A 21,462-nucleotide genomic window follows, 5' to 3' on the forward strand; every position below is an offset into this window, starting at 1 on the left:
CCTTGACTTCCTGGGCTCGGGTGATTCTCCCAGGTAGGGGCTACAGGCATGTACCACCACACCTGGCTACTTTTTTGTATTTTTTGTAGAGATGGGGTTTTGCCATGTTGCCAAGCTAGTCTTGAACTCCTGTGCTCAAGTGATTCGGCCTCCCAAAGTGCTGGGATTACAGGTGTGAGCCACCGCACCTAGCCAAAAATCTCCTTTTTAATTTATTTTATGATATTTATTTATTTATTTATTTTTGAGACAAGAGTTTTACTCTTGTCACCCAGGCTGGAGTGCAATGACATGATCTCGGCTCACTGCAACCTCTGCCTACTGGGTTCAAGCAATTCTTCTTGTTCAGCCTCCCTAGTAGCTGGGATTACCGGTGCCTGCCACCATACCTGGCTAATTTTTGTATTTTTAGTAGAGATGGGGTTTCACCATGTTGGCCAGGCTGGTCTCGAACTCCTGACCTCAGGTTATCCACCCACTTCGGCCTCCCAAAGTGCTGGGATTACAGGCATGAGCCACCACACCCGGCCAGCTATATAATGATTTATTTAATCAGTTTCCTATTAAAAGACATCATCTCAGTCTTTTGTTAATATAGATAATACTGCATTGGCTATCTATACATGTGTAGACACATGTATACACACACATACGTGTGCATGCAAGTACATCTATAGGACAGATACCTCAGAATGGAATAGGCAGATGGAAGGATATGTACATTTTATATTTTAAAGAATATTGCCAAAATGCTCTCCAATATAGCACCTCCATCAGCTGTGTATTAGGGTAGTGGTAAAATGGAAATGTGTTAGAATTGCAGCTGCTTTACAGTCATCCAGTCCGCCTCTCTACAACATGGGTGAATCTCATGGATGCGTTGAATAAAAGAAGCCAGAAATAAAGGAATGCATATTGTATATTTTATTTCTATAAAACAGAAAACCAGAAAACCTACCTGTGCTATTAGAAATCAGGATAGTGGCCGGGTATGGTGGCTCATGCCTGTAATCCCAGCACTTTAGGAGGCCGAGACAGGTGGATCACCTGAGGTCAGGAGTCCGAGACCAGCCTGGCTAATGTGGTGAAACCCCGTCTCTACTAAAAACACAAAAATTAGCCGGGCGTGGTGGTGCACACCTGTAGACCTAACTACTCAGGAGGCTGAGTCAGGAGAGTCACTTGAATTGGGGAGGCAGAAGTTGCAGTGAGCCGAGATTATGCCACTGCACTCCAAACTGGGTGACAGAGTGAGACCCTGCCTCATAAAAGAAAGACAGAGAGAGAGAGAGAGAAGAGAAAAAGGAAGGAAGGAAGGAACGAACGAGGGAGGGAGGGAAGGAAGGAAGGAAGGAAGGAAGGAGAGAAAGAGAAAGAAAGAAAAAGAGAAAGAAAGAGAAAGAAATCGGGATTGTGGATTTGGGGAGGGAGAAGAGGCTGGCAGAGGGCGCGAAAGGCTTCTGGAATGCTGGGATGTTCTGTATCTTGATCTGTGGGTGCTGTTTACACAGATGTGGTCATTGTGTGAAAATCCATCACTGTATACTTCTCTGTAAACTTCTGAATGTGTATTATCTTTCAATAAAAGTTTGGTTTTTTAAAAAAGCCTCTAGTCCTAACTCTTTCATTTTAAAGATAAGAACCCAGGAGTTGAAGGGATTCCCCCCTGTCTTGCTATATGAGCAGCTTAGGGTTTCTGAGAGCCTGTGCAAGAAGCCAGTGTCCTGGCTTGCCTTGCCAAGACTGGCTAGTGATGGTGTTGGCACTTGGAAAGGCTGTGAATATGTGACAGTGTCTCTTACCTTGAGGCCCTTGAAGAATAATGGAGAGTCTCAGAGCCAGCTCATGTGTCAAATGGAATTTCTGGTTTTATAGCTTACGCTCTTGTGTTTAGGACAGAAATTCTAGCATAAGGCCTCACACCCAGGCAGTAGACAAGGGTGGGGAAGGTTCTGATGGGGAAAGGTTTGCTTCTCCGTTACTCTGGCCAACCTCTCATTCTTTTGTTTTTGTTTTTGAGATGGAGTCTCACTCTGTCACCCAGGCTGGAGTGCAGTGGTGTAATCTTGGCTCATTGCAACCGCCACCTCCCAGGTTCAAGTGATTCTCCTGCCTCAGTTTCCCGAGTAGATGGGATTACAGGCACACACCACCACACCCAGCTAATTTTTGTATTTTTAGTAGAGATGAGGTTTTACCATGTTGGCCAGGCTGGTCTCGAACTCCTGACCTCAGGTGATCCACCTGCACTCGGCCAAAGTGCTGGGTTCGCAGGCATGAGCCACTGCGCCCGGCCTCAACCTCTCATTCTTAATCCTTCTTCTCACTGCATCCTCATCTTTTCCGTTTTGCTGCTGCTTCCTAATCCTTTTCAGTCTAGCCCTTTTCAAAAAATTGTATCTTTTTTAGTAAAATTATTTGCTCAGAATGAAAAGAAAGCAGATTTCTGTTTCATTCTTCCTGGGCCTGCTTTGGGAGGGTGGTGAGTGGTGAATTCCAATGAATTGTTTGCGTGGCGTGCTACCCTGATGGGAGATTCTCAGCATCCAGGATTCCTTTACTTTTCTGTGGGGGTTCTATCTGGAAACCTTGTGTGACTCAGAGCATAGTATGATTTTGAGCACTTCCTGTGGTCAAAAATTGTTGCCTTTAATTGGAAATTACGCTGTGTTGTGAGTGCTTGCTGGCACGCACACACTGTTGGCTGCTTGTTCTGGTAGCGCATCTGTGTGGGGTGCCTTAAAAATGGGCACTCTCTCAACTGAAAATTCCCATGTGCGACCTTAGTCCAAGCCCCTTCTCACCTTCATCACTTTCTTCTCTTTTGTTTCCCTTCCTCTGTGCCTTCACTCCTCCACACTGGCCTCAGCAAATCCCATCTATTTTCTAAGCCCCATCTGAAAGTGTGCCTCTTCTCTGATGACCATCCTTGTTGGAGTTGACCTTGCCCTCCCTCCGGTGGAAATCTGTGCCAGTTGTCTGTGTCATCTGTTTAGCAGTCATCTGGTCCTAACTTTTAGCTTATCTTTTATTATATCTAAGTGTGATCTAACGTTTCACCTTTATCTTTTCTTCCTATCACTTCATAAGAGGACAGGACAGTGCTGTTAATTTTTGTATCCCCCATGGGACTTAATCGGTGTCCTCCATGTAGTATGCTTTAATAATGGTTTATTGCTGTGATACTGCTTTACAAATGCCAGCAGATGCCATGCTGTATCATCAGAGATGAGATTATTTTATTTATTCATTTTTAATTTTTTTATTTTTTGAGATGGAGTCTTGCTCTATCGCCCAGGCTGGAATGCAGTGGTGTGATCTCGGCTCACTGCAAGCTCTGCCTCCTGGGTTCAAGCGATTCTCCTGCCTCAGCCTCCCGAGTAGCTGGGATTATAGGCGAGTGCTACTACCCCTGGCTAATTTTTGTATTTTTAGTAGAGATGGGGTTTCACCATGTTGGCCAAGCTGGTCTTGAACTCCTAACCTCAGGTGATCTACCTGCCTCAGCCTCCCAAAGTGCTGGGATTACAGGCATGAGCCACCGTGTCTAGACAAGATTATTATAAATTAAAATTTCAATTTGTAATTTATTTTGTGAACCTGAGCAGGTGACTTTTTTCTCTTTCTTTTTTTTTTTTTTTTTTTTTTTTGGGGGGGGGGACAGGATCTTGCTCTATCACCCACACTGGAGTGCTGCAATGGTGTGATCATGGCTCACTGCAACCTTGACCTCTTGGGCTCAAGTGATCCTCCCAAATAGCTGGGACCACAGGCATGCACCACCAAGCTCGGCAACTTTTTAAAATATGTTTTGTAGAGATGGGGTCTCACCATGTTGCCCAGGCTGGTCTTGAACTGAGCTCAAGGGATCCTCCCACATCAGCCTCCTAAAGTGCTGGGATTACAGGTGTGAGGCAGTATGTGCAGCCAGTGGCATCATTCTTTAAGTTCCTTTACACCATAGGCCAGTCCCCCATTGAAAAACTGACAAAAATAATTCTCAACTTTTAACTGGTTTCAGCTGACCCTCTGAATGTGGGATAGTATTTGCTTGACAGGGAAGTTTCAGTTCGGCAGAAGGGCTGATGTGGCTCATTGGAGCTTATGGAAGGGGGTTTTACCAGGGTAATGTGAGTATGTGAATCCTTTGATAAAAAAGAAATGGGCACAAGCCAACATGGACCCAGAGGGAGAACAAAAGTCTTAAAAACTTGCAGAAATGAACAGTCCTGGTAGGTCTTTGGTAACCTGTCCAAATACAGAGCATGGCTCTAAAGTGCTTTCTTTCCCTTCATATGTTTATTCAGTTAGCATAGTACTACCTTTTGATAGCATTCCCCTATATTTTGTGACAATTACTTTATCAAATATTCAGTTCTTAAAATTGAGTCTTTTAGGCCAGGCATGGTGGCTTACACCTGTAATCCCAGCACTTTGAGAGGCCGAGGCAGGCGGATCACCTGAGGTCAGGAGTTCAAGACCAGCCTGGGCCAACATGGTGAAACCCCGTCTGTACTAAAAATACAAAAATTAGCCAGGCGTGGTGGCAGATACCTGTAATCCCAGCTACTCAGGAGGCTGAGGCAGGAGAGTCACTTGAACCCAGGTGGCGGAGGTTGCAGTGAGCCAAGATCATGTCATTGCACTCCAGCCTGGGGGACAAAAGCAAGACTTCATCCCAAAAAAAAAATTTTTTTTAGTCTTTTCTAAGATTTCTCTTGTTTTACTGATTTTACTTTCTTATTTCTTTTTTTTTTTTTTATTTTTTATTTATTTATTTTTTTTTTTGAGACGGAGTCTTGCTCTGTCGCCCAGGCTGGGGTGCAGTGGCCGGATCTCAGCTCACTGCAAGCTCCACCTCCCGGGTTTACGCCATTCTCCTGCCTCAGCCTCCTGAGTAGCTGGGACTACAGGCGCCCGCCACCTCGCCCGGCTAGTTTTTTTTTTGTATTTTTTAGTAGAGATGGGTTTTCACCGTGTTAGCCAGGATGGTCTCGATCTCCTGACCTCGTGATCCACCTGTCTCGGCCTCCCAAAGTGCTGGGATTACAGGCTTGAGCCACCGCGCCCGGCCTTACTTTCTTACTTCTATACCAAAATCATGTTTTCTAAATTTTTACTCTCAAAAGTGCTTTAATAGCTGGTAAAATTCAACTTTTTCTCTGGGGTTTTTTCTTGGGTTTTTTGTTTGTTTGTTTGTTTTGAGACAGGGTCTCACTAGGCTAGTGTGTCGTCTAGGCTAGTGTGCAGTGGCACAGTCATGGCTTACTGCAGCCTCGATCTCCCAGGCTCAAGTAATCCTCCCACCTCAGCCTCCCAGGTAGCTGGAACTTCAGGTGCACACCACCACACTCAGCTAATTCTTGTATTTTTTGTAGAGATGGGGTTTCACCATGTTGCCCAGGCTGGTCTCCAACTCCTGTGCTCAAGTGACTCTCCTGCCTCAGCCTCCCAAAGTGCTGGGATTATAGGCATGAACCGCCACACCTGGCCTGAATTAATCTTTTCAACTCCATATTTCATTCCCATAATTGCTGTCTTTGCCAGAATATTCTTTAGCCTCACAGTGTTTAGTTTTTACAATCCTAAAAGGATAATTGAACTCCTGTTATGTGCCAGTTCCATTAGGTGCTGGAGGCTAAAAGATGAATAAGATAGTTCATATTGCCCCCTAGAAGGACTCTTAGCCTTCTCTGGTCAAGACCAAGTCAGTAAAGGACGTATTAGTTGGAAACCCTCCATCTCACCACCCTCAGTACTAGGTACATCCAGCAGCCCCTGGGGTCTACTTTGCAACCTTCCAGTTTGCCATATGTGATATTTTCTATTGGATCTTTTAAAGATATTTTTGGTATTTTTTTCTTTGCAAAATATTTATATGATTTTTGGTATTATTTTGTTTAGTGCATTTTAACCATTCCATTGAGATTTTTATTTTATTTTATTTATGTATAAAATGCAATTGAGGCCAGGTGCAGTGACTCATGCCCGTAATCCCAATACTTTGGGAAGCTGAAGCGGGAGGATTGCTTGAACCCAGGAATTCAAGACCAGCCCCAGCAACATATCGAGACTCTATCTTTTTGTATCTATCGAGACCAAAAGTTAGAAAATTGGCCGGGTGCAGTGGCTCACGCCTGTAATCCCAGCACTTTGGGAGGCCGAGGCTGGCGGATCACGAGGTCAGGAGACCGAGACCATCCTGGCTAACACAGTGAAACCCCGTCTCTACTAAAAATACAAAAATATTAGCCGGGCGTGGTGGCAGGTGCCTGTAGTCCCAGCTACTCAGGAGGCTGAGGCAGGAGAATGGCATACCTGGGAGGCAGAGGTTGCAGTAAGCTGAGATTGTGCCACTGCAGTCCAGCCTGAGTGACAGAGCAAGACTCCATCTAAAAAAAAAAAAAAAAAAAAAAAACACTTTGGGAGGCCAAGACGGGCGGATCACGAGGTCAGGAGATCGAGACCATCCTGGCTAACCCGGTGAAACCCCGTCTCTACTAAAAAATACGAAAAAACTAGCCGGGCGAGGTGGCGAGTGCCTGTAGTCCCAGCTACTCGGGAGGCTGAGGCAGGAGAATGGCGTGAACCCGGGAGGCGGAGCTTGCAGTGAGCTGAGATCCGGCCACTGCACTCCAACCTGGGCGACAGAGCGAGACTCCGTCTCAAAAAAAAAAAAAGAAAGAAAATTAGTCAGGTGTGGTGGTGCACACCTGTAGTCCCGGCTAATTGGGAGACTGAGGCAGGAGAATCACTTGAGCATGGGAGGTTGAAGCCATGGTGAGCCATGATTGCACCATTACACTCCAGCCTGAGTGACAAAGCAAGACTCTGTCCCCACCCCCCCAAAAAAATGCAATTGAACATCTTTGTAATGTGTGATCCTTCATTTCAAAGTCATGACACCTCTCTGCTTTTTTTCCTCTTCTCTTTGTTTCATGTGTAGTCATTACAGTTGTTTGTCTTACTTTCTAGGGTTGATGGGATGGGGTGAGTGTAATAAAATAGTCTATAATATTTCTGGCCTATCAAGTACAAGGCATTTTTGAAGCCAAAAAGATCCTGAGGAAGCCTAAATCCAGCCCCCATTGGAGAGATGGCTACACACATCAAAGAGAAAATCTCTCTCCACAGTCAGCTTGCCGGGTGCCCATGAGGCTACACGGGTTAGTGCTGCAGAAGTCAGGGAGCTTGCTTGCTTGAAGTCTGGGATGGAGGCTTGGCCTAAAAGATACATTGGATTCTCTAACAGGATGGGAGGAATATTCTAGGTGTGGAAAGTCGACTGAATGAGAGTCAGGTGTAGAGGTGAGAGGCCGTGCTGACCACATAGCCATATTTCCCTGAAATCCTTTGAACATCAGCCTCCAGCAATTGGACATGGCCCGGGCTTTTCAGATTTTTTTTTTTTCTCAGACCCCAGAATTGTAAGGAAGTGCTTCTGCATGGGGAGGGCCACCAGGACTCTGGATCCTTCAGCCTTAAGGTTCAGTTTAAGATTTCGTTTGGAAGAAGGATTTTCTCACTCCTGAGAAAGCTTGTCAGCCCTCTCTGTTACCATTTGTGGGAAGGTAGGGTTTGAAGGTTTTCATCCCAGAGAATCTGCTGACCTGTGTCAACAGCATGTCCTCCATGGGGAGGGGTCTCTCCTTTGTTACCTTCCCACACCAGTCAACCTCATCAGTCAGTCCCATTGTTTTTACCACCTAAGTGTGTTTTCAGCCTGGCCCCTGCCCCTGTGTTTAGTCTCTCACCCTCTTCTTGGTTTACTGTCATAGCCTCTTTGTAATTGGCCTTCCTGCTCCTGGTCTCATGTCCTTGCAGTCCCTTATGCACAGTGCTGCAAATATCTTTCCAAAATAAATGGGATCACTTCGCTTTCACCTGCTTAAAACTCATCACTGGTTCTGCATCACTCCAGGATGAAGTTTCACCCTATTAGTTACCAGCAGGATGTGGTCCCTGTCCACTGTCTAGCCCTGCCTCTTGCCATTTCCTTCATTTGCTCTAAACTTCAACCCACAGATTAAAACTATGCACAGTTCCTTAAGCTGCCTGCCATTATATTTCTCGTCTGCACCGCCCTTCCTTGCCATTCCATTTTGAGAGTCCCTCCCAGAGTCCTTCTCTGACCTGCTCTGTGAGCCAGGGCTCCCTGCCGTATCTGTCATGCCTAGAGTCCTCCTCTGACCTGCTCTGTGAGCCAGGGCTCCCCGCCATGTCTGTCACGCCCTGTGCTTTCCCAGTGAACACGTAGCACACTGTACTCCAATTGTCTTCCTTCCTCAATAGATCCTAAGTTCCTTGAGGGAAGGGACCGGGTCATCTTCATTGTCTCCTCCAAGCCAAGCATACAGGGCTCTAGTAAATGATGATGAATGACTGAATGGCATAGAAACACTCCAGAGACCTCTCCCCTCAATAGCTTCATTCAGTGGTGGAAATGTGGAATTGTATACATAGAAAGGGAGGAGGAAGAAGATTCATATAACACTAAGGTCTTGAGCAAGGTGGCAGCATGTGGTCAGGAGCAAATGCCCAGTGTTTAGTGTGTGGGCACAGTATGTGTGTTGCTGATAGGGCGTGCGTGTGAAACGTTTAGGTGGGATATCTAAATAAATGGGCTTGGACAGAAGGAGCTGTGGGTCAGCAGAGCAGGAGGGAAGAAAGCGAGGGAATCCGCCGACAAGGCTAATGGGAAGCCTGCTGTTCCTGGGCTGGAGGCCAGCCACAAAGATTCACACACATCCTTCCTGAGTTTGGGGAAATATCTGTAGGCCACTTCAGAATTTGGGTTCAAAATAATATGGAGGCCGCATTATTCATAATAGCCCGAAAATGGTAAGAACCCAAATTCCCACTGATGAGTGAATGGATAACGAGATATAATATATTCATACAGTAGAATATTATTCAGCCGTAAAAAAGAACAAAGTAGTGACATGCTACAGATGGATGAACCTTCAAAACATTACACTGAGTGAGGTAAACTAGTCACACAAAATCACATGGCCCATGATCTCATTTACACAGAATTATCTAGAATAGGCTAATCTATAAAGATAGAAAGTAGAGGCCGGGCGCGGTGGCTCAAGCCTGTAATCCCAGCACTTTGGGAGGCCGAGACGGGCGGATCACGAGGTCAGGAGATCGAGACCATCCTGGCGAACACGGTGAAACCCCGTCTCTACTAAAAAATACAAAAAACTAGCCGGGCGTGGCAGCGGGCGCCTGTAGTCCCAGCTACTCGGGAGGCTGAGGCAGGAGAATGGCGTAAACCCGGGGGGCGGAGCTTGCAGTGAGCTGAGATCCGGCCACTGCACTCTAGCCCGGGCGACAGAGCCAGACTCCGTCTCAAAAAAAAAAAAAAAAAAAGAAAGTAGATTAGTGGGCCAGATGCAATGGCTCATGCCTGTAATCCCAGCACTTTGAGAGGCCAAAGCAGGCAGATCATCTCAGGTCAGGAGTTCAAGATGATCCTGGCTAAGATGGTGAAATTTCATCTCTACTAAAAATACAAAAATTAGCCAGGCATGGTGGTGCACGCCTGTAATCCCAGCTACTCAGGAGACTGAGGCAGAAGAATCACTTGAACCAGGGAGGCAGAGGTTGCAGTGTGCCGAGATTGCACCACTGCACTCCAGCCTGGGCCATACAGCAGGACTGTCTCAAAAAAAAAAAAAAAGAAAAAAGTAGATGAGTGGTTGCCAGGGGCTGCGAGAAGGGAGGAATTTGGAGTGACTGCTCATGGTTACAGTTTTTTGGTATTGATGACATTGCTTTAAAATTGTGGTGATACTTGTGCAACTCTGCATGTGCTAACAGCCATCAAATTGAATACTCTCAGTGGCTGAATAGTATGTGAATTATATCTCAATAAAACTGTTGTAAAATAATAATCATAATAAATGGAGGATAGGTGGATAGATGTTTTACTCCAGGTTTGCTACTTAAAATTTTTCATTGAGTCTGCAGTGGCCTGTGTTCTTTTTGAAGTGGCTCCTTAGAGAAGAGACCTGCTCTGACAAAGGTTCCTCACTGCCTGGTGGTTTCTCCTGTCTGGCTCATGCACTCTAGGACTGCTTGAGGTACTGCTCCACTCTCAGGAGCAACCAGGGGATGGGGAGACAGCACTAGTGTCTTCGGTGAACGTCTGCATCCAGGCCGTGTGAGCTGCGACACACACGCCCTTAGAGAACACTTGCGTCCTGCAGAGGTCTAGGGGCAGAGGGTTGGACCAGTCCTGCCCTCAATAACTACCGGGCGACTTGTTCTCTGTGGGGTGTCATCAGCTCAGAGAAGCAACACGTCTTTCCAGGTTCTCTGAAGGAGATCTACTCATGCCATTGTTGGCTGTCTGCTACAAGTGTTACTGGGCTGCATTCGGGGACTTTGTTTTTCTATCCACCCTCCGTATTTTCCTAGGAATGCTTCTGTGAATACTCCCCTCCCACCTTCCAAGGCAAGTGAGGCAGCAGCACCGGGAGAGCCAGGAGGACCCCTGCACACACCCCTACTGCCACCACGTTGCCTTGACTCAGCCACCTGGCTTCTCTGTTTCCCCTACTGAACTGTGAGGAATGGGGGCAAAAACTGTCTGTTCTTTCCATTACCTGTGACCTGGAGTAGGCACTCGGGTATCTATTGAAGGAATTAGTGGATTTTTCTTTCCACGGATTGAATTAGATTGAGACAAAGAAAGTCATGGGGTGCAGGGTGAATTATTGGGGCTTGATCACTTCAAGAACTCATCTTGGCTTAAGTCTGTCAACATTTTTCTTTTTCCTTACCCAGCCCTAAGCTATTTCCATTGGTAATATATTGCACACAAGCTGTGTTTCACTTCTTAATGCTATGGGATATTGCTGCTACAAGGGCCATCCTTGGTATTTGCAGAAATATTTGTGATTTGAGGAACCCAGTGCAGTGTACAGCAGGTAACGTGGGGGAGAGCAAACTCATACCCCTGCAGTCTCTAACTTGAAAGACTGTGCAAGCAGGCATGTTCCTTACACAGGAGTGCTTAATCTAAGGTCTGTGGATAGGCTATGGAAGTCTGAACCCCTCAACATTACTGCGGAAATTTCGTGTGTGCACACACCCAAGTGTACACGTGCACTGTGGATGGTGCAGAGTCTATACCCTTCAGGTGATCAGAGTGAGGGGCATCTCCTCCCCTGAAGAAGTTAGAGATCTCTGTCCATTCACAGCATTTGTGGAAACTATACCACTGATCCAGAGCAAGCCGGGATGATGATGCAGCCTCCTTCTCAAGGGATTCATGATCCAGCAAGGGTGAAGATTTCACCCTAAACCATTTAGAGCCTACACAAGGTGGCCAGGGAGGGCTGGGAGGTGGAGTTGTTGGGACTTAAAGGATGAGTTGAAGTGGAATGATTGAGCCTAGATCAAATCATTTTCCCTTCACAACTCTCCGTGACAGGAGACCGCATATCTTCCCTGTGAGTCCATGGGCCCCAAAGTGATTATAACTGACCTCTAGCTTGACTGTGCCCATCTCCTGCCATTGGATCCTCTCCAAAACAGTCATTGTCACGTATACTCACACAACACACAGGGACAGTAGCAACCAACAAACTGTTTCCATGTGTTAAGAGTGGTAGAACCTGGCTTCATTTCCAGTGTCTCACCTCCATGGTATGAATTAAAAATAGACAAACTTGGCCAGGCGCGGTGGCTCACGTCTGTAATCCCAGCACTTTGGGAGGCCGAGGCAGGCAGATCACAAGGTCAGGAGTTCAAGACCAGCCTGGCCAATATGGTGAAACCCCATCTCTACTAAAAATACAAAAATTAGCCGGGCGTGGTGGCGGGCGCCTGTAGTCCCAGCTACTCGGGAGGCGGAGGCAGGAGAATCGCTTGAACCCAGGAGGCACAGTTTGCAGTGAACTGAGATCATGCCACTATACTCCAGCCTGGGCAACAGAGCCAGACTCCATCTCACAAAAAAAAAAAAAATAGACAAATTTCTGTGGGGTGTCAGGGTGTAGTGACTCCCTCGGTTTTTGGTTTTCTGGTTTTGGTTTTGGTTTTGGTTTTTTCTTTTCAGACGAAGTCTCGCTCTGTCACTCAGGCTGGAGTGCAATGGTGCAATCTCAGCTCACTGCAACCTCCGCCTCCCAGGTTCAAGCAATTCTACCTCAGCCTCCTGAGCAGCTGGGATTACAGGTGCACACCACCACACCTGGCTAATTTTTGTATTTTTCGTAGAAACGGGGTTTCACCAAGTTGATCAGGCTGGTCTCGAACTCCTGACCTTGTGATCTGCCTGCCTCGGCCTCCCAAAGTGCTGGGATTACAGACGTGAGCCACTCCGCCTGGCCAACTCCCTGAGTTTTATCCTTCCCTACAGAGAGGTGGCCTCACATACATCCATCTCACTTAACGTTTTTATGTGATTGCAAAAATAACTCCCAATGTTAAGAACACTTTGATGGGGGTGCACAGTTCTTCAGAAAATATCAGCCAAGTTTTTCCTGGAACTGCCGTCCAAAAAAACCCACCAAACGTGTAAATGGAAAATGGCTAATAAGTGCTGTTTGTTTGTTTGTTTATTTGTTTGTTTTTTGAGACAGAGTCTTGCTCTGTCACCCAGGCTGGAGTGCAGTGGCGCAATCTCAGCTCACTGCAACCTCTGCTTCCCGGGTTCAAGCAATTCCCCACCTCAGCCTCCTGAGTAGCTGTGACTACAGGCATGCACCACCACACCAGGCTACTTTTTGTATTTTGTAGTAGAGAGAGGATTTCGCCATGTTGGCCAGGCTGGTCTCAAAATCCTGACCTCAGGTGATCTACCCACCTCAGCCTCCCAAAGTGCTGGGATTACAGGTGTGAGCCCCCACCCCTGGCCAGCTAAGTAATAAGTAATGTGCATATATTTTCAGCTTTATAACTGAGAGCAAATTGCCATGTTGTCCTGATGGGACACAGCAGGACAAAAGGCCAACTATTTCTTGAGCTGATTTCCTACAGCTGTTGGTGAACTCCCAGATTGCTTAATCTAACTGGGAAGTGCTGTTTCTTTAGACTTAGCGTGCGGCGCACAGCCTCTCGTGAGAGGTACCAAAGCAGTGTCTGCGGGCAGCATGACAGGTGTGGCCCTGAGCAAGTTCTTTCACTCCTGAGTCTCCGTGTCCTTGACTGAAAAATAAAGACAAAAGTAGCTTCCTTGCAAAGTACTTGCGCATATTAAAGGAGATAATATGTACCAAGTGCCAGGCTGGAGCTCACATTGCCAGACCCTGTGCTAAGTGTTTCCATGAGTCTCATTTAAGCCTCATAGCAACCATATTAGATAGCTGTGAGTTCCAATTTTCTCATAAGAAAAATGGGATTCAGGCGGGGCACAGTGGCTCATGCCTGTAATCCCAGGATTTCGGGAGGCCGAGGTGGGCAGACCATGAGGTCAGGAGATCGAGACCATCCTGGCTAACATGGTGAAACCCCATCTCTGCTAAAAAATACAAAAAATTAGCCGGGCATTGTGGCAGGCACCTGTAATCCTAGCTACTCCAGAGGCTGAGGCAGGAGAATGGCGTGAACCCGGGAGGCAGAGCTTGCAGTGAGCCAAGATTGCGCCACTGCACTCCAGCCTGGGCAACAGAGCAAGACTCCGTCTCAAAAAAAGACAGAAAGAAAAGTGGGATTGAGAAGGATGAAGACAGGATCTGGGATTCAAACCCAGAGCCATTGCCTGCTGGCCACACTGCCTTCCTTTACTGGAGTGACTTGAAGCTCACAGAAGACAGATCAGGTAGAGTCCTGGCTACTCACAGAGAAATGGAAACAGGCAGATAGTATTCAACCGTGTTCCCCTGCACTGAAGATTTACTTCCAAACCTCTCTTAACTACCTGATTTTTTTTCTTCCTGACAAATGTGTACATTTTCTTTTCTTTTTTAAAAAAATTGAGATAGGTCAGGTGCAGTGGCTCACACATGTAATCCCAACACTTCAGGAAGCAGGCACGTCAGCTGAGGGTCAGGAGTTCAAGACCAGCCTGGCCAACTTGGTGAAACCCTGTCTCTTTTAAAAATACAAAAATTGGCCGGGCGCGGTGGCTCAAGCCTGTAATCCCAGCACTTTGGGAGGCCGAGACGGGCGGATCACGAGGTCAGGAGATCGAGACCATCCTGGCTAATATGGTGAAACCCCGTCTCTACTAAAAATACAAAAAACTAGCCAGGCGAGGTGGTGGGCGCCTGTAGTCCCAGCTACTCGGGAGGCTGAGGCAGGAGAATGGCGTAAACCCGGGAGGCGGAGCTTGCAGTGAGCTGAGATCCGGCCACTGCACTCCAGCCTGGGCGACAAAGCGAGACTCCGTCTCAAAAAAAAAAAAAAAAAATACAAAAATTAGTCAGGTGTGGTGGCATGCACCTGTAATCCCACTACTCGGGAGGCTGAGGCAGGAGAAACCACTTGAACCTGGGAGGCAGAGGTTGCAGTGAGCTGAGATCACGCCTCTGCACTCCAGCCTGGGCGACAGAGCAAGACTCCGTCTCAAAAATAAATAAATAAATAAATAAATAAATAAATAAATAAATAAATAAAATTAAAAATTGGCCAGGCATGGTGGCTCACGCCTGTAATCCCAGCACTTTGGGAGGCCAAGGTGGCTGGATCACGAGGTCAGGAGATCGAGACCATCCTAACATGATGAAACCCTGTCTCTACTAAAAATACAAAAAAATTAGCCGGGTATTGTGGTGGGTGCCTGTAGTTCCAGCTACTTGGAAGGCTGAGGCAGGAGAATGGCGTGAACCCAGGAGGCGGAGCTTGCAGTAATCGGAGATCGCACCGCTGCACTCCGGCCTGGGCGACAGAGCGAGACTCCATCTCAAAAAAAAAAAAAAAAAATTGAGGGCCAGGCATGGTGGCTCATGCCTGTAATCCCAGTGCTTTGGGAGGCCAATGCGGGCAGATCACAAGGTTAGGAGTTTGAGACCAGCCTGGCCAATATGGTGAAACCCCACCTCTACTAAACCCCGTCTCTACTAAAAATACAAAACTTAATGGGGCATGGTGGTGGGCGCCTGTAGTCCCAGCTACTCAGGAGGCAGGAGAATCTCTTGAACCCAGGAGGCGGAGGTTGCAGTGAGCCGAAATCGCACCACTGCACTCCAGTCTGGGTGACACAGCAAGACTCCATCTCAAAAAAAAAAAAATTTTTTTGAGACAGAATCTTGCTCTGTTGCCCAGGCTAGAGTGTAGTAGCACAATCACAGCTCACCTCACAACAACTTCAACCTCCCAGGCTCAAGCAATCCTCCCACCTCAGCTTCCCAAGTAGTTGGGACTACAGGTGTGCGTCACCACACCCAGCTAAGTGTATCTTTTCTAACACCACTTTTTCAGTTTTCTAACATCACTGAGTGTCTGTCCAGCAATTCATTTAATTCTGACACTAACTCCCAAAGTTAGCATTAGACTCCATAAGTTCAAGGGCTCAGTCCCACAAGACTGCCCTTACTTCAGGTGCCAGTTGCAAGTACTGGGTGACTCACCAGAAGTAAGCTTATCCACACTTCTGTCCGGCTGGCCTTCAAAATCAGGCGTTACCCCATTCCTCACTGGGTTCCATAATTTGCTAGGATGGCTCACAGAATTCAAGAAAACACTTTACATACATTTGCTGATTTATTATAAAGGGTATAACTCAGGAACAACCAAATGGAAGAGATGCAAGGGACAGGATCTATGCAAGGGCAGCAGTGCACCGGGAGCTTCTGTGCCCTCTCTGGACATGCACCCTCCCATCACCTCAACGTGTTCACAAACACAGAAGCTCTGCAGACCCTGTCACTGAGGGTGTTTATGGCGTTTCTGTGATGTCTGCGTGACTGATTAACTCATTGGCCACTGGTGATTGAGCTCAATCGCCAGCCCCTCTCCCCTCATCCCCAGAGGTCTGGGGTGGGGCTGACAGTTCCAACCCTCTAATAAAGGTTTGGTCTTTCTGGAGACCAGCCCCATATCCTGCACTATCTAGAGGCCCACAAGAGTAACCTCATTATTATCGTGAAACTCAGGTTTGGTTGGAAGGAGCTTGTTTGTTTTGAGATGGAGTCTCACACTGTCACCCAGGCTGGAGTGCAATGGCATGATCTCGGCTCACTCCAACCTCTGCCTCCTGGGTTCACACAGTACTCCTGCCTCAGCCTCCTGAGTAGCTGGGATTACAGGCGCACACTACCACACCCGGCTAATTTTTTGTATTTTTAGTAGAGACAGGGTTTCACTATCTTGGCCAGACTGGTCTCGAACTCCTGACCTCATGATTGACCTCGTGATCGGCCTGCCTTGGCCTCCCAAAGTGCTGAGATTACAGGCATGAGCCACCGTGCCTGGCTGGAAGGGGCTTGTTAATGAGTAACAAAAGATACTTCTATCACTCAGGAAATTCCAAGAGTTTGGGAAACTCTTTGCTAAGAGCCAGGGACAAAAACCAAATATATATTTCTTCTACTACTACACTGCCCCATCCCTCCCCCAGAGTTCCTAAATTTAAGACCTTGCTGGTGGGCTTCCTGCACCCTTCCGAGGGTGTGCAGGAGAGGAGGCTACCAGCCTCTACATCTGGAAGGAGCACCAGGAAGGGCCCAGCCTGGGGCTGGGAGCTCAGGGGCCAGTGTGCCGCGGCAGCACCGTGAGAATCCTGGGCCTGTGTGGGGCTTGTTCTTCACAGTGCACCCCATACATGGTTTATTAGCTAATCTCCCATGAGCCAGAGGACAGTATTAATCTCAAAGTAACACTAATCCCTTTTTACAAGAGGAAACAGAAATCCCCGAGTCCTCTGGCAGAGGCCGTTCACAGCCCATCAGAATGGAAAAGGCCCACGTTCCAGCCCTTTTCCTGTCTTCTCTGCTTTAGGTTGATGAAGCTGTGAGTTTTATAGCATTGGACTGAGCAGATTCAGAATTTTACCAAATGCCTTCCCACTTGGAAAACAGCCACCCTACAAAAAACCTCCGTGTTTCCCTCCACATTCATCATAGCCACCACTTCCTAGAGCTATCATGAAGGAGAGTTGGCGGGACGAGAGCTGTTAAATTCAGTTAGTTATTTCCCTGCAGTCAGAGGGCCTAGATCTCTGTAATTCTGTCTTTCAGAGAAGGCAGCTAATTTCAGTATAGATACTCCCATCTATCACTGTAACAGTTTAATAGGTACGGTTACAGCTTGAATACACCAACAGGCTTTATGTGAGTAATTGCCGTTATTTGCACTGCTTTGAATTGATGATAAAGTGCTAAAATATGAGGTATACAGTTTCATATGCTGTGATTTTTATGGGGGTTCTCTGTTACTTAATCTCTCTCCCTCCCCCTGTAATTCTAGGTTTACTAACGGATTGCTTTCCCACAGTCCAAATAGTTTTAAAACAAAGCTTTCTCCTTTTTTTTTTTTTTTTTTGCTACAATTCCTCAACACCCTCCCATTTTTCTGCTTGCTTGTAAGTTAAGCACAAGTCACTTGCATTCCAGAAATTCCCCATTGCCATAAAGGCAGGCAGTCAGCTCGCCAGCTCTTGCCTGTTCCAGATAAGCAGGGTTCATTTAGCTTGTGACTCGGCATTGCTAGCGGATTTCCTCAGGCCCCAGTGCCCTGATCAGAACAGTGTGCACTGGCACACCGCCTGGAGAGCCCAGCAGCCAAAGAGAAGTAGAGCTTGTTTCACAAAGTAACCCTGCCCTTCCATCCAAGACAGAAATAGTCTGGGTGGCGGCCCGAGGCCCCGAGACAGTTCCAGCAGGCTGCTTTGCCTGGCTGTCCCGGCTGCACTTGCCTTCTCCATGGTGGGGAGCTCGGGCAGACAGGTTGCTCTGCCTAAGCGTGCCAACCAGGCCCACGGCTTGTCCTGCTGTATTTGCCAAGGCAATACAAACAGGACGGTACAAAGGGACAGCAGGCTATCCTGTGAGAGCGGTCCCAAGGAGCAGTACCCACTCTCGGCTGCAGGACCTTCTCGGGCCCTTGGTGGAACTGGCCTGACTGTGCCTTTGAATTATCACCTGGGGGCTCCGGTGGCCCTTGCTCTTGCTCTTGCTCTGTGTCTGTGTCTGTCTGTTCATCTCACTCACACGCACACCTTCTGTGCTGCCTTGCCCATGAGGTTTCACACCCAGCAAATCCCCACACCTCTATACCCCTGTCAGTTTCCCTGACCTCTGCTTTTTTCCTGTTCATTTCACCAAAGCCAGTGAAGCACAGATGAGCTAACCTCTTCTCCGTGTTACAGTCGCTGTAAAAACGTCTAAGACCCGCATAAGGTCAGTCTGGGAAGGCTGAGCCCTGATAAAAGGCGACAGAGCAGCCCATTAGCAAGAATGTGACCAGCTTCTGCGGGGGCGTGGCCCTGTGGGGACTCCCAGCCACAGCCAAACCATGGCTCTGTCCTGTAAAAGTTAACAGCCAAGTCTGGAGACAAGACTTAACAGCAGCACATGACTGGCTGTAGTGAAGTAATGAGCCCACTATGTTCCTAGTGAAGTCACTGGGAAGAAGGGGAGGAAGAAGGCTTCTTGGGGAATGTAGAACCTCAATACATCTGGAAAGGAAAGTAGGAGTCGGATGCTCCAGTGGCTTAGGGAGCAGCTCCTCCATGCTGGCCCCCTTAAGGCACAAGCCCCTTGAGGACAAACACTTCAGTCACCTTCCTCCCTCTCTTCAACTGGAGAAATGCTGCACTTTTCTTCCTCCTTCCCTCCTTTCCGAAGACAGCTACTGAATGCCTTCCCTGGTACTAGTTACTGTACCAAGCCCAATACACAGGTGGGTAATGAGAGAACTCTGCCTGCTCTGGTGAACTCGGGGATCTACTGGGGGACCAGCATTAAGCAGCTAATCACACAGCTATCCAGCGACTTTTACATGCTGCCCAGGGCTATCAAGGAAGAGCATGGAGGCAGTGCCTTGTGGTGATTGATCAAACATGGGCTCTGGAATCGGACTGCCCGGGTGTGAATGCCAGCCCTGCCATCTGTTTGCCATGTGGCTCAGTTTGTTCAGTTATAAAATGGGAAGAAGAATGGTAGAATACAACTCACAGAGCTGGTGTGAGGACTGGGTGAGACAGTGCATGTAAAATGTTTACGGCTGGCCCTGGCCCAGAGCACCAGCACTGCGTAAATATAAGCAATTGTTGGGATCCTATAATAGGAACTTAATTTAGTGTAAGAGTCAGGGGAGACCTCGGACGGAGTGTTGTTTAGTCACAGAACAGAGGTAAAAGTGGAAGGAACAACCTGTAGGGAGACCCTACCCTGCAAGGTCATCAGGCCTGCAGTGAAGTGTAGGGGGAGGGTGGCGGGCTTGAGCCTGGTGACGGGAACTCCTGAGGCCACATGTTGGAAAGTGTGTGTTGTACCCTAGATTTGTATCCTAGATTACACGGACTGGGATCAGCCTTCCTGCCTGAGGCTTACAGGCTTCTGACTCTGAAAAGTATTCTTTCTTAGGGAAGAGAGGCCAGGAAAGGGACACTGGGCTGTGATCGGTGACATCTTTGCCTCCTTTCATGGGTCATTGGGAATCAGGAACCTGAAGGAAGTTAGCCTCTGCCCTCTTTAATGCTTGAGAGGAACCTGCTTGTGACCCCAAGGGACTTTTCTACTTGGGCCTATGGGTGTTGTGTGTGTGTGTGGTGGGGTGTGTGTGTGTGGTGGGGGGTTTGTGTGGTGGGGGTTTGGTGGGATGTGTGTGTGTGGTGTGGTGGGAGGGTGTGTGTGTGGTGGGGTGTGTGTGTAGTGGGGGGTGTGTATGTGGTGTGTGTATGGTAGTGGGGAAATAGTACACCTGTACTGTGCTCGCAGTCTGTTTCTTTGTTGGTGGCTCTTTAGCCTGTAATATCCCTCACAGTGGTGGCACCAGCTCTCCTCAGAGTCACACTGCCATCACCCCTGTGCCACTGGGCCTGTGTGGGCATGCCAGCAAAGTCACACTTCAGAGCACGAAGACATCTCACGTTCTTGGCAGGAGGGCTCTCCCAGCTGCTCCTGGCTTTGAATGTTCACTCCTGTTTTGCAGAGCGAAGTCAACTCACCTCGATTATGGACCACACTCTTCCTCCAGAATGGGCAGGATGCCAGCTCTAGGCTGGCCTCAAGTTCTTCGCTGGCGTAGTTTTTTAAGCCCAACTGTTGGGATATGCGTTTTCTTGAAAGTCAGGGAAAAGGCCGGGCGCGGTGGCTCAAGCCTGTAATCCCAGCACTTTGGGAGGCCGAGACGGGCGGATCACGAGGTCAGGAGATCGAGACCATCCTGGCTAATATGGTGAAACCCCGTCTCTACTAAAAATACAAAAAACTAGCCGGGCGAGGTGGTGGGCGCCTGTAGTCCCAGCTACTCGGGAGGCTGAGGCAGGAGAATGGCGTAAACCCGGGAGGCGGAGCTTGCAGTGAGCTGAGATCCGGCCACTGCACTCCAGCCTGGGCGACAAAGCGAGACTCCGTCTCAAAAAAAAAAAAAGAAAGTCAGGGAAAAGAACAGAGCCCCCTGTCGGGCTCAGAGCAGGTCCAGAAGCCCTACTTGACGGTTCATGGCAGCAAATGCATGGGCAGCTTCTGAAGGATCAGCCAGATGCTGGAGCCATCTGATCCCCCAGACCTGGTGCAATGTGGCACCTCCTCCCTCCTCCTCAGCCCTGAGATTTATGACACGGCCGTGTGCACATCGCTGGCATCAGGAACGTATAAAGCCACAGTGCCTGCTTGTGGCACTCACACCCAGTCAAGTCATCCTAATAGAGCGTTAGTGGCCTTCTGTCATGGGGGGAAAGTCTGGCACAGGCAGAAGCAGGTCTTGACTGACAGGGGAATTACCCAGGAAGACAGCTAACAAAGGGGCAGGGGAGGGGCAGAGGACCCAAGTGTTGAAGGAAGAGAGCAGCCAGAAAACCACCCAGTCACCTCCCAAGCAGGAAGGCAGCAGGGGGAGCTGCGGGGACTCGTGTGGTTTCAATAGTAGAACTTCTGCGGAGAGGCACAGCGAGGAAATTTCTATGGAGAGGAGGCCGTCATTCTTGTGCCAGACATCCTTGCCCTCCAGTTCACAGAAGAGAAAATTGAGGGCCTAGCGCGATGGCTCACGCCTGTAATCCCAGCACTTTGGGAGGCTAAGGTGGGCGGATCACAAGGTCAGGAGTTCCAGACCAGCCTGGCCAATATGGTGAAACCCTGTCTCTACTAAAAATACAAAAATTAGCTAGGCGTGGTGGCGGGCGCCTGTAATACCAGCTACTCAGGAGGCTGAGGCAGGAGAATCTCTTGAACCCAGGAGGCAGAGGTTGCAGTGAACCGAGATTGTGCCACTACACTCAGCCTGGGCGACAGAGCAAGACTCCATCTCAAAAAAAAAAAAAAAAAAAAAGGAAGGGAAAATTGAATAGAGTGTGGATAAAGAGGCGAGTTCATCTGACTAGATAGACAAGGGAGAAATGGA

At 48.1% G+C, this 21,462-nt stretch overlaps 1 protein-coding gene and 3 long non-coding RNA genes across 5 annotated transcripts in view; 3 read left to right on the top strand and 1 right to left on the bottom strand.

The window, feature by feature from the left end:
* The window catches only part of ARHGAP35 (Rho GTPase activating protein 35), a 147,278-nt gene that overhangs the window by 101,680 nt on the left and 24,136 nt on the right, over positions 1-21,462 (top strand). The gene's annotated exons all lie outside the window — the stretch shown is intronic.
* LOC144337206 (uncharacterized) lies at positions 3,623-10,701 on the top strand. The gene is made up of 3 exons (XR_013410006.1): positions 3,623-4,407; positions 6,128-9,069; positions 9,381-10,701. It is a non-coding gene; the product is annotated as an uncharacterized LOC144337206 (long non-coding RNA).
* Positions 10,116-14,374, bottom strand: LOC144337224 (uncharacterized). 2 transcript variants are annotated; one of them, XR_013410024.1, is made up of 3 exons: positions 14,150-14,374; positions 13,633-14,020; positions 10,116-11,562 (listed from the first exon to the last, which is right to left on the bottom strand). It is a non-coding gene; the product is annotated as an uncharacterized LOC144337224 (long non-coding RNA). The 2 variants fall into 2 exon arrangements; XR_013410025.1 differs by having other exon boundaries at positions 13,633-14,040; positions 14,173-14,373.
* Positions 17,419-20,494, top strand: LOC144337241 (uncharacterized). Its single transcript, XR_013410042.1, has 2 exons — positions 17,419-18,981; positions 20,333-20,494. It is a non-coding gene; the product is annotated as an uncharacterized LOC144337241 (long non-coding RNA).

The sequence above is a fragment of the Macaca mulatta genome, chromosome 19 (assembly GCF_049350105.2).
Source record: "Macaca mulatta isolate MMU2019108-1 chromosome 19, T2T-MMU8v2.0, whole genome shotgun sequence".
In the NCBI taxonomy this organism is placed as follows: domain Eukaryota; kingdom Metazoa; phylum Chordata; class Mammalia; order Primates; family Cercopithecidae; genus Macaca; species Macaca mulatta.